Genomic DNA, 13,814 nt, shown 5'->3' with positions numbered 1-13,814 from the left:
GATGTCTGGTTGCAGGCCAAAAGGTCCTGTGATTTTTGGATGAGCCAATATGACGTGACAATTAGATCATTTCGCACAGTGGAATGCTTTCGTTACAGCAACAAGTCAGGACTGGTATTGGCTAACTTAGCCAAGGGTTTCCGGATGCCCCTCCCCCCTCATATTACAGCAGTTAGGAATGCTCACGTCATACAAGTCACTGGACACTGCTAAAGGCGGTGATCTTTCTAGAGGTCAGAACTTCCTGGACCAACTTGCTCCACCTCGACTGATGGAAGAAGATCTCAACTATCTTAACTACCCCATAATGCTCTGCCAACACCAAAGCGCCAGGGCCAGATGATGATAAATGATGTTTACTTCTTCCTCCTATTTGCAATCTGGCCAATTGGCATATGTGAAAGTTCTGCTGAAAAAGCAGAAAGACCCATTAGATCCTGGCTCTTATCGCTCCATATCACTTCCTAATGTTGATGTGAAAATTTTATCAAAAATTTTGGCAGAGCATTTGGCGCAACTCCTGTCATGTTTGGTGAGTCCTGCCTAGGCAAGTTTTGTTTTAGGCAAGTATACAGCATATAATATACGTAAACTATTGTAGGTACTGGAACATAACCATCTGTCTGGCCCCTCCTCCGCGTCACCGGCCCTATTGGCACTCAACGCCGAGAAGGCATTCGACAGCATTGAATGATCATGGTTATTTATGGTGGTTAGCAAATTTGCTCATTTTATAAAAGCTATGTATGCAGTCCCAAGGCTCAAATACAAATGTCAGGAGTTTTATTGCACCCCATTTCTTTGCACAGAGGGACACGATAGGGATGCCTCCTGTTGCATTGATATTTAATCTGGCCATCGAACCATTAGCAAGGTCCTTTTGTGACTTTTATTTAAGGGTATTGAGGTGCATGGCAAACAAGTAGGCTATGTTTGCCGACGATATCCTGTTAATTTTAAAAGAACCACATCCGGATTTACCCTTAAATAGGACACATCCAGCAGTTTGGTTTGTTTTCCGGGTTTCGTATTAATTATAAAAAGAGCGAACTATTGTGTTTACAACCCACTCTGCCTCCGGGGGTGTAGGTGGTTGCTAAGCAGTTAGACCTTTGGCTCGGTAAACATTCATTTACCTATTTAGGGGTGCAAATCACTCGTAGTGTCCTATATATGTATAAACTTAACTACGCCCTGCTTATAACTAAAATTATCTTGGAACTAAATAACTGGAGAAAGTTGCCTTTTCCCCTATGGGAAGATGCTACCTGATCAAAATGATTAGTTTGGCAAGGTTATTGTATCCGTTGCAGACTTTACCGTTTTTACTCGGACATACAGATGTAAAAAAATTACATAAGCTTTCCTTTCTTTCCTGTGGCAGGGTAAAACCTCAAGAATAGGTAGATCTAAACTATCTGAACCTAGACAAAATTTGAGTAAAAATTTTTCAGATGTACATAAATACAATCTAGCCTATTTGCTACGGCATGTAAATGATTGGTGGCATGGTATCTCATTTTAGATAATGAGATATACACTGCTTACTTGGCGTGAAACGAATAAACTATGTAAATGTACCATAGGAGCAACTAGGCATCCCCCCTTACGCACCACGCCTAGGTTTTCTCAGGGGCAAATGTACAAGGCGTACGAGTTTTGGGAAAACGTGGTACTGTATTATTGCAACATCTCATCTCATAAATGAAGACATTGAACTGTTACCATTTGACATTGCTCATGTCACGTGTGCTCTTCCGTCCCACCATTTTTTATATTACATGCAAGTAAAGTCAATTTTTTTTTAGCGGCCAGGGTGCTGGGACCAATTTTGTATTGCCCCCAATAGTAAATCAGATCTTGGGTGTATCCCATTCTAAGCACTCTATTTCACATATATATCCCATGCTTATAGATAATTCTTTGGCAGCGGACACTGCATTATCCTTTGTACACAAAGAGGCTGCTTTTTTAAACAGTTTTATTCCGACACTCTGGACCTATTGGAAAATAATTGGTCATATGTCCGAAAAAATATAATCAGTGAAATGTGGCGTGAAATGCAGTTTAAGATGATACATAGAGTGTATAATGCTTTTAATTTAAAAATCAAACCCTGTTCATTCACTAATAGGTTGGTGGCCTGCCCTAAATGTGCTCACCCTCTTGCTCCTTTGGAGTATATGCTGTAGGACTGTCCACATGTGCAGACCTTCTGGAAGGCAGTCTCCTGGTTTCTCACTAGAGTTACAGGTGGCACTTACCAACTACAACCACAGCTGGCACTTTTCCATAATGTATCTCACCTGACCACTTTGAGGGCCTTATCTAAGCTGTTTATTAGCTGCCAAGAAAAGCATTCTCAAAAACTGTTTGGAACCTTACTCCCCGACTATTACTCAGTTTCAAAATTACCTACAGGCTTGATCAGCACTTGGATACCCCCCACAAAGGTTTTTTGGCACTTGGATGCCATACTTACAATATACATTATCCCCTAGTCAACTTCATGATATTAATAAAATATTTAGACATACAATTTGGAATGACCAGCGGGCGTTGGGGGCACCACATAGGTAATGTACCCTTGCCTCCAGATATCAAAATAAATATCCTTGAGATATTTTTATTTTTGGTATACTTCTTCTTTAATGTATGTCGTAACATAGCAATAGGCTATGTGAACAACAGATGGGACTGTGTTTTTTTTATTGGATATGGTAAGTTTAGTTCTTTTTTGTTATTCTGGTTACTATTTATTGGTTACCTGTTATATATTATTTCCAAGATTAAAATATAACAAAAAATGGAAAATGAGGGTGTGGACAAAATGTTATTGGAAGTGAATTTACTTGTATTTTAATGCCATGTTTTGTACTATCACATGGTGATTAGGAATGGTATTTTGTAACATTTCTGTATAAGTATATGTTTTTAATTATTTTGTATATTTTGTCCTACCTTTCTAATAAAAATAATTAAAAAAAAAGACAGACCCACCTGACCCAAACGGTGGCAAGTATATACTTGCTGAAAGTTTTCTGCATCCAGTTACATATATATATATATTTATAAATTACCAATATTAAAAAATTCTTCTATGGATGTCCATTCATATAGGATGCAACACCCCAAATGTAATGAGTACTAGGAAAATAGAATGGTTAAGGGGATTTGTTAGGCAACAATCGATAAATACATATAATATTGTATTAAAAACAACTTTTATTCCAATTAATTATCAACATGGCTATGTTATTACAATCAGTGACTAAAATGCATATACTGTAGGTCTAATACCATCCGATAACATTGAATTTCCAGCATAAAGCACATATCACCTCCACATAAACCTCCATAAAGCACATAAACCTCCACCTCAGCTCAACGTGTTTTGTGGTCAACACCTCTTTTTCAGGAGGAAACAAACAGTGCAGGAATCCTATATATTCTAGGATTCAATATCCACATATTAGCTAAATACCGTATTTTTTGCCGTATAAGACGCACTTTTTCTTCCCCAAAACTGGGGGGGAAAAGTTAGTGCGTCCTATACGACAAATGTGTTATAAAATAATTAAAATAATATACTCACCCGATACCTGATCCTGCGTGTGTCTCTGGCTGCATGCAGCGTGTGTTTTCCTCTCCTCTGTCAGCATCGTGTCTTCTGTCTGTAAAGCAGAGCGAAAGAAGCGCCACCTGCTGTTCCCTGTCCTAACTGCCGTACAGTGGAAAAAAGCGCAGAGTGATCAGAAGGGGAATTTGAATGACAGAGTGATCAGAAGGGAATTTTGAATGACAGAGTGATCAGAAGGGAATTTTGAATGACACAGAGTGATCAGAAAGGGAATTTGAAAGGCACAGAGTGATCAGAAAGGGAATTTGAAAGGCACAGAGTGATCAGAAAGGGAATTTGAAAGGCACAGAGTGATCAGAAAGGGAATTTGAATGGCACATGAGTGATCAGAAGGTGAATACTGGTATGAATGGCACATGAGTGATCAGAAGGGGAACAATCTTTCAGAATTTTTTTTTTCTAGATTTTCCTCCTTTAAAATTGGGTGCGTCTTATATTCCGGAGCATCTTATATGGCGAAAAATACGGTAGCTTTTTTACATAAAATACACAAAATATCACTGATAAACTTACAGTAATAATTTGTCCGTCATCCAGTGTCAAAATCTGTCCCATCCAAAATTTCTCATCCACAGCAGAGAGTCGAGTAAAAGGAAGGGGAGAGGGGCGCCGAAAGGGGATGAAAAGTCCAGGCCAGCCACAAAGCCAATAAGGTGTTCACAATTGGTTGATCTACAAATATATATACACTGTGTATAACCTAAATAATCCACTGTAACCAACTGAAAATCCTTCAAAATATACACTAGGGGCTGAAAGCCCATGTTGGAATACTAATTTACAAGGTAGCATAAATTGATGTCATCCCTTTAGAAAAAGTTTTCCCCATCCATTAAATACTTAAGCAAATACAAAACCCTATTGTGTGCCATAGGTTCTATAGATAAAGCAGATCAAACCATATACCCACAATATCTGACTCCATAACCATCCAAAATACATCATCTCTAACTTAGTGAACTAACTTCACTTCTTGAAACCACCCGCATCCAAATCAGTCCATCTGGACAGCTTTGTGTTGTTTGCCCCGCTTATTCCCCTTTGGTATACCTGAGATCGTCTGTCCAGATTTAGAGTGCCCTATGTGGGGATAAACAACCCCGCGTCACTGGAAACGACGTCGAACTGAAAGACCTGCCTAACCAAGCACGTCAACGAAGACATGCCCAGCTGTCATCCTGCAACACACTGTGAAATGCACATCTCCTTATTAACCAAGATTGCCATCAAGGCAGGCAAGGCTTTGCGGCCCTCACAAGATGGTAAGAGAAAGGACAGACAGTAGGCATAACATATTGGGATTTAAAACACCTGTGTTGTATCCTTCTAAAACAGTACCAAAATCCCCATCACTTGATGTGAACCACTTTAATACTACCGGTACGATAGGTAAACTGTGTATAATGCTAGAGCATCAGAATCTCCACATGCAATAAGTCTTTTCTTTATGCATATATTAGTTAGATGAACTATGTCTAGTTCCATGTGCAATCCAAGCACAAAGTCTCAATAAAAATATTGTCAAAAAAACCCTTCTTTTACTTTGTTTGTTTGTTTTTGTAAATTTGTGCCCGTATATTTTTGATTGAATAAAGTATTTTATTAATCACAATATGGAAAACAATACAGTCATACAATACAGCACAATCATCCATGGAATTGCGATGCAACACATAACACACTACTTTTCAATCCCCCACAACACACTCGCAAATAAATACCTACATCCCTCCATACTGCGGCATTGTACCGCAAACAACCTCAACAGATTGTCAAACAATACTTCAAACAACATCATCTTAAACTGTCCCTAAGAGCTCATCTAAGGCCTGAAGCCTTATTTGAGCTCTAACAAATCTAAAAACACACTTTACACACATCTAATAAAGTACGGCTGTGTATTGAGGGGGGAGTAGGGGTGGGGGGAGAGGGAAGAACTCACAGGCTCGAAGCTTTATTAGAGTTGCGATAACTTATTACAAAGAGAGCTTGGGGGCGGGGGGGAAGGGAAGGGGAGGGCCTTCTCAGACATCCTCTTCCTGAAAATCCATTAGTTGACAGTCTCTGAGCAGACTGAGGGTCAGTCTGTGGCAGTCCTCGATGGACATCCTCTCCCTCCGGAGGATAAGGCGCACCAGATAGCGTCCTTAGCACAGTTCAAAATCCTCCAAGCTCCTTCAACTTCTTCTTCCGTGTAACAGACCATACAGCATAGCGCAGTATGATGACGCAGAAAGGGCAGTGTCTGTACCTACATAAGTTCCCGGCGTGCATGAAAGTCCTCAGGGGTAGTCCTCCTTGAACCGCCATCCAGGCCAAGTCCCTGTGTCTGTAGGAAAGTCTCTTGGATCCGATGTTAGTCCAGATCACCTGGCAGGTGACTGCGTTCCTACCTGGAACAGGTTCCATAGAGTCCTTTCCATGGATTTGCTTGTATGCCCATAAATATGATTGCGGAAAGTCTGTATTGTTTTGTTCATGTAGTAACACTTACATGAGCAAAATTCTAAATAAATAACTCCACATGTATGGCAATCCACATAATGATGTGGTGGTAAGTTAATCAGAATGTCAAATAAATCATTTTTGGTATTTATCTATTTACATTGATTGCAACTGCCACATGAGAAAGTTCCAAAGTTTCCTTCTGATTACTGATTGCAGAAAGTGACTTCACACTAATTTATCCTTTAGTGATGGTAATTTTCTGTATGTAAATTGAGGATGGCGTGATAAATATTTACCTATAGTTGGGTCACAGGTTAGTAAAGACCATAATTTGTCACATATATCCCTAACCCATCAATGTAACAGTATCAACATCTTTACTACAGTATCAACTATTGTCAGGGTTTCTACCAACAAGAACAAGAGGTAGTCCAGCATGGCAGCATAAACTGAGAAACCCACAAAGTCAGGTATAACCTTAGCATGGTTATTTTGAATAAATGCAAACACAGCACAGGGAAAAACAATGAATATCAAACAAGGTGCAAGACACAGAGACATGCACAGACAATCACCTATATACAATGGCCAAGAATGTCATGAGCAGGAACAGGGATAGGACAGGATTCCAGAGAGAAAGAGGGAAAGTGACCAGAGCATCAGCAAGGATTCCAGTTCAAAGTTTCAGGTCCAATGCTAGAGCATAGTGAGGCATGCAAAGCCAGAAGTTTTAGGCCTACAAATAACGAGTCCCAGGTGTAGCTTGGTTGCAGTGGAAGCACATCTAGGATGTGGTAAACAACTACCTTATTAATATTATTAATATTATTATTATTTTTATTATTATTAATAATAATAATAATAATAATAATATTAATAAACAGGATTTATATAGCGCCAACATATTATGCAGCACTGTACATTAAATCTTGTCTAGTTCTTTGTTTAACCTTTTTATAGGCTGTCTTTAAAGTTTTTTTTGTTTTTTTTTGGAATAACCTTTACATCATAATCTTCTCTGCAGGGCCATAGTTTTCCTTTCAAAGTCATCATCACTTGAACAGTTATGACAGATTTTTAGATATTGAGAGATAGGTTTACTATTTGTCAAAGGTACAGGATGAGCGCTTTCGCATGTAATATTGTGTTTCCTGCAGTAGCTTGACAGAAAAATCTGTATGCCAAAACAGAATTGTTTTAAACCACAAGCTCAATATCCAAAAATTTTTTTTGGGGGGGGAATCAAAAGTAAGAATGTTGCATGACAATATATAACATAACAATTCCAATTTGAAATTATTAGGTTTTCAAACATTCTGACTAGATACATTAGGAAATGTTTGTATCGTGTCTATACCCTTAGAATGAAGGATACTCAAATAGAGCGCCTCAATATCTATCGCAACCAGGATTGCACCTGGCAGTATGGATAGATACTCCATCATTTTAAACAATTCAGGAGTGTCTTTCAGGTAAGATAGAGGACTCATACCATAAGGTCTAAAGCTGCATACACACTTGCAATAATTATCATTGGAAACGAATGACTAACGACTGATCGTCCGATAATCGTTAACAAAAAAAGTGCACAACGACGGGGGTGGATGTTTCTTTAAATATTGTTATTAGGGTACTGGAACAACCCCACTACGTTTCTTGTACCTGAAAAAAATCTCAGTGGAATCCTGTGTCAATATCATTCTCTTGCAGCAATTGCATAAGCTGGTTTAATGTTCGAAAATCATCAATTATAACCCTCAAATTCTTTAGGGAGGTGGGTCCCTCCAGGGGGATCAAAAATACTTTAAAAATGATTTATGTGCAATAGAGGGCAAATCTTTGGACTAAAACTTTAGTTTTAGAAGACTTAGGCTACTTACACACTTGCAATGGTTCTCGTCTGATAATATAAAAAATATTTTTTTATTTATATATATACATGCAACTGGATGTACAGAACTTTGATTAAGTCATCCGACCTGGTCGAAGTATCGGCTGTTTGGTGTAGCCATTCTGGTCAAACTATTCCCTGTGTTGACATTTACATAGCTGGTAAGTCACACAAAAAGAGCCCAGTAGATTGGTCTACATCCCTACATAAAATACGCCTGTTGGTATCCACTTAATCCTTTATTGTATTGATAAAATACACAGCTTTTTAAACTTCAATTTTGTACATGTTCAGCTAGCTCATGAGTTGCAAAGACATATGCAGTACATTACGCTTTATTAGCATGAGTTTATGAGCACTGTTTTCTGTACATTTGTAGTTCTAGCAACATGTAAACAATGGGCTTGAGTTGCTATATGTATGTGGGGAGAAACTAACTTCAGGCTTGAGTGATAAATACTGGGTAATTTTGCTCATTTATATGCATGTAATATGGACAGTCAATTAAGCTTTTTTTTAACAGCCAGGATGGGGTTCGCATATGCATGTGCATCATTGTTGCCTTTGAGAAATCAGCCCCAATATTACTTAGGGTAGGGCTACATCCCGAGGAACAGTGAGGTTATGATGCATCCATATGCCCATGAACAGGACCTCCGACTGAGATAGTAAACAATATGTAGGGTCCCACCTGTGGCTGCCAATAGGAAATTAATGGGGGCAGTATTGAGCACTTTGCACCAAATGTTAAAAGCAGTTAAAAGCATCTGGCAGGGTTCAGAGTTCCTGGAGCCTCCTAGTAATGTCTGTTCCCACCTTCCTCATGGCAGCCTAAATTTTCCTCCATTTTTTTTCGCCTACACTGAGAACAAAAAGTGTTTAAAACAATGTTAGAAACCGTCTTTAAATACAGTTATAACATTCACATTTGTAAAATCTAATTTAGCGGGTTAACATTTGTGTGATAGCTTTTTTTTTAATGTTAATTTTTATTTCACAAAGTAGAATTCGATCCGAATTTCAGGAAAAATTTGTTTCGCTCGGAATCCGAATTTCCACGCGATTCGTGGTAACGAATCACAATTTTTCCTGAAATGGCTGCTACACGTGTGAGGACATTAGAGATTCCACTACGATCTCTGGGCAATACAGGGGATGAATGTGGACTTGTTCATCACCTTTAGTGCCCTGTATTCTTTGATAGTGAAACTCTGTCTAAGAATACATGGAACGGCGCTGCAACAGTAATCGCTGTTGCCGTGCTGTGCTTCTACTAGGTATTCTTAGATAGAGTTTCTCTATCTAAGAATACAGGGCACTAAAGGGGATAAATGGGGAACTGAACTGCAGATGACCCTGGCAGTTCTACTACGATCTCAGGGAACTACACAGAATGATTGGGGACTTGTCCCCATTCATCCTCTTTAGTGCCCTGTATTCTTAGATAGAGAAACTCTATCTAAGAATACCTAGTAGAAGCACAGCACGGCATAAACGATTGCTGTTGCAGCACTGTTCTATGTATTCTTTGATAGAGTTTCACTATCTAAGAACACAGAGCACTACACAGGTTGAATGGGAACTTGTCCCCATTCATCCCCTTTAGTGCCCTGTATTCTTAGATAGAGAAAGTCTAAGAATACATGGTAGAAGTACTGCACGGCAACCGCAAAATAGCTGAAATAACCGGAAATAGCCGTTTTTAACGCGATTCGCCGCGAATAAATTCGGATCGAAGCGAATCTTTTCGTAAAATTTGGCGAACCGGCCGAATAAAATTTTTGAAAAATTGGCTCATCTCTTTTCATAACCATAAATAAACACTAAAAAGAAGGGGAAAAACTTAAATAACACATGAAGAATATATGAAATAAAACAGTTGTGGTTCACAAAACAGAAAAATAAACAATCTGTCAAGATTCTGCATACAAGAGTGTTCACATAAATTTATAACATAGCAGTGATAGTTTATCTAGATACAGTATTCTTTAGCAAATCAATATTAAAACAACATTTTGTTGCGACAAGACCAAAAGTTTCCCGTATACATAACATCTTACATCTTTTTAATCCCTTGTACACAAAACCCAGGCATAAAAACAATTGATAAAGCTTCAACTGCGTTGAGAGTTTGAGGAGGAGGGTAATAAAAACATAAACATTACAAATATCTAGTGTACCTGTTTTCAGATTTGTTCCCTGTTGTAAAAGACCTGAAGTGCCCTGAAGGCAGACTGCTGCATTGTATTCTAATCTGTATGTGACTCAAAACCATTTTGCAATGAGATTAAATTTGTATTCAATTCACTGCACCAGTTAACACCTCTGCACACTTCCTGAATGTTTTAACTAGTATAGTATTCTACCACCTGCATGGTAAACAAGGAGAGTATATCTTAAAATACAATAAATGTGTCTACAAATGGCCTGAATAGACCCCCTAGGAGCCTGAGATTTGTTGTTTTCACAGGCTAGCAATTGTTTAGATATTATTAAACCAAGTAATTTCTTTATTAATTCAAGGCCTATACATTGAGTGCCTAAAATGTTTTAGGTGGCAGCAGCTGTTCTAAAGTGGCACAAATTGCACATGTAAGTTGCTGCAGATTTGCATGTCAAAAACATTCAATGGATGTAGCTCAAACCAACTCTTGTTTATTGTGAACCTAATAATAAATGTGATCCTGTCAAGTTGAAAAAGTAATTCAAATTGCTGTGCCCTGCAAAAAAAAGAACTTACCTCTCTAGGTGAAGTTCATCCAACAACACTTGTTGGATGCTTTTGTCCCCCGCTGCTCCATCTTTCTATCCTCTGAACCTTATGTCACTGTATTGATGTACCAATAAAAGTCGGGGGCACAGGCATACTTTACTTGCAGAAGTGTTGCATCCCCAAACACTGACAAATTTTGCAGCAATATACAAATTTCAACTTGACTGTGTAAATGGAAAGTAAGAAACAAAGGCTGCTGGAGAGGTGACAATAGTATCAATTATATTCCAAAGTAACTGTTGACTTTTTTTATTGTTACTTATGGATTTTTTATTATAATCGTAGTAAATGTAAACGATTATGAAAAAAGAAAGAAAAAAAGCAAATCAAGTTTCATCTTCATCAAGTTTAAAAATTTGCTTTATGAGAAATTTTTCATTTTACTTTTCCTTAATTACTCACCTGCATTTGTTGTATTTGGGAAACACAGTGAGTACTCACCAGAATTCACTTTCTGCAAGACTCTGATTTTAGCCAAGAAGACACCATGAATGGGAGTGGCACAGATATGCAGCATATACAACTAAAAACAATGATTTCTTAAATATGTAACATCTGCCTATTTGTAAAAAAAATGTTCTAGGAGAAATTACAGAAACAAAAAATTACTGTGCATACAATTGTGAATATACTAAAAATTTGCAGAAAAAAATATAATTAAAAGATTACCTTTCTTTTCAGCTATTTAGTTTTCTACTGCTAAGTTTACTATCATTCCTCTGGTTAGCAGAAACCATAAAAACACAGAATGTTCTTTCATTATACAATGTTACATTTTTTTACAGTTTGCCTTTCTTTATAGGACAATTAAAAAAGGTTTATGTCACTATATAAATGTATATACCACACCTTACAGCAAGAATTTAGTGCACTGTAAAGTTATTTACCCTCTCATACAGATGATATTACTTCTCTTCCGGACTACAGAGCACTTTAGCTCTGCTCTGCTGTAATTTCTATGGTAATAATCACAATGATTCATTACACTGCATCACAAAAAAATAAATATTGTCTGCTACTTGGTCTGATCTATGTGTCCTATACTAAATCAAGTGTGCTGAATCCAAATCTAATGTCCGATTCTGCCTAGGACTTCAGGATCTTAAGTTAATTACAGATATAGACGCACTTAGCTGCATTCACTCGTTCCGCAGTTACTATGTAATCTCTATACATAACTAATTCTTAGTTCCATGACATTACAAAAATGTAGTTTTATGTTGCAATGACATTTACAATTACACATAATTTACCTTGTTCAACACACATGTACACTTCAGAAGTGTTTCAGGCACTTGCTTTTGCGTTTGTGGCTCTCCGCTCTCTCTTGGTGCAGAAACCAGCAGTAGTTGCCTATAATGTTGGGGTTGCACCAGCCTTGATATCTTGTTTCCATAACAGAAATGTCCTGGTTGTACCTCTCCTCTTGTTCATCACTCACATCACCCAAATTTTGTGGGAAGAAGTCCAGATGGGAATGTAAGAAATTAATTTTTAGTGACATTCGGCAGCCAAGTTGATGGTATGCTGTTAGCATGTTGTTTACAAGTTCTGCATGGTTTTCAGCTCGCTGGTTGCCCAGAAAGTTTTGGGCAACTAGCACAAGCAGCAAGTTCAAGTGGGTTGAGTTTGTCTCTGAATGTGGCATCACGCATAAAATTGCGGATTTGGGGACCAAGAAAAATGCCCGCTTTTAGTTTAGCATCTGGTATACCTTTTCCAAACTTGTCCTTGAGATACTGAAAACCCGTACCATCACGACCCATTGCAACGACAAAGTTTTTCATTAATCCAAGTTTAATATGAAGTGGCCAAAGGTAAACTTTCCGTGGATCAATGAGTGATGTATGCTTCATGTTTTACTGGCCAACAGTGTGTTCAGGTCTGGGTGGCCATTCTTTCAATTTGTAATAGTTCCTGTCATCACGACTGTGCACAGAAAGCACATATATTGTATATATCCCAATTGCAGACCAAGAAGGAGTGCCACCACCTTCAGGTCACCACAAAAATTCCACTTGTATTCTGAATAGGTAACCAATTTCAAAATGACCTCCATGGATATGTATGTCTCTTTCATTCCCTTGGCAAGAGCAAGAGCAACAGAAAGTTTTTTGTTACCCTTATGCAGCAATACAGCTTTCAAACTTGCTTTGCTCGAGTCTATGAACAATCTCCACTTCTCTGGTATGTATTCGCAACCTAACTCCATCATCAGACCACTCACGTCTGTACAAAAGCAAATGTAATTTTTTAGCTTGTAATAACCTGCAAACTTTGTGTGACAATCACGAAAGTGTGAAGTTGTTGTTCCTTTTTTTTTAACAAATTCCACTCCTTCAATCAGGAGGTTAAGAGTTCAGACTTCTCATTTGACATAGACAGGTTCCTTACTAGATCATCTAAATCCAATTCTCTTGTGGCTTACCCTCTTCAAATTGGGGTTCATAACATTCATTAACATCAACATCATTCTCCTGTTCCTCATCCGACATGTCACTGTCAGTAACAACAGATGTAGGAGGGACTGGCACCAGATTTTCTGCATCATGTGGCACTGACTTCAGAGCAGATTCACAATCAGGATAGACAATTCCTGACTTAGTCTTCTTTGAAAACCCAGCAGTTTTACTCATACAGAAGTAGCAGTCTGAGTAATGGTCTTTTTGCTCACGGCAAACCATAGACACAGCAAAAGGCATTTTATTCCTTTTCCCATTAAACCAATCTAATCCAAAGTAATTCTTAAATTATAATTATAATTATATTATTTATTGAATTGTAATAATAGGTAATAATAATGTAATAAAAATCAAGTATAGGGATGGCTGTACACCTATGCATTGAGGTAATAAGCATGATAATTGCTGTGGTTCCATTAATATTTACATACAGAAAATACTGCATTTTAGTGCCAAGCAAATAGTGACAATACATTACCCAAAGGACTACCATTGTGTTGTTAATACAAATTTCATTTTTCACTTTCCATTATACATCTTAATACAACCAAGATATATAATGGAAATTGAATATAAAATGTCCATGATAAGACACCATTC

This window comes from Pyxicephalus adspersus, chromosome 5 (assembly GCF_032062135.1).
Source record: "Pyxicephalus adspersus chromosome 5, UCB_Pads_2.0, whole genome shotgun sequence".
Taxonomy (NCBI): Eukaryota; Metazoa; Chordata; class Amphibia; order Anura; family Pyxicephalidae; genus Pyxicephalus; species Pyxicephalus adspersus.
The sequence above is the reverse complement of the archived record's forward strand: the minus strand, read 5'-3'. Positions refer to the sequence as shown.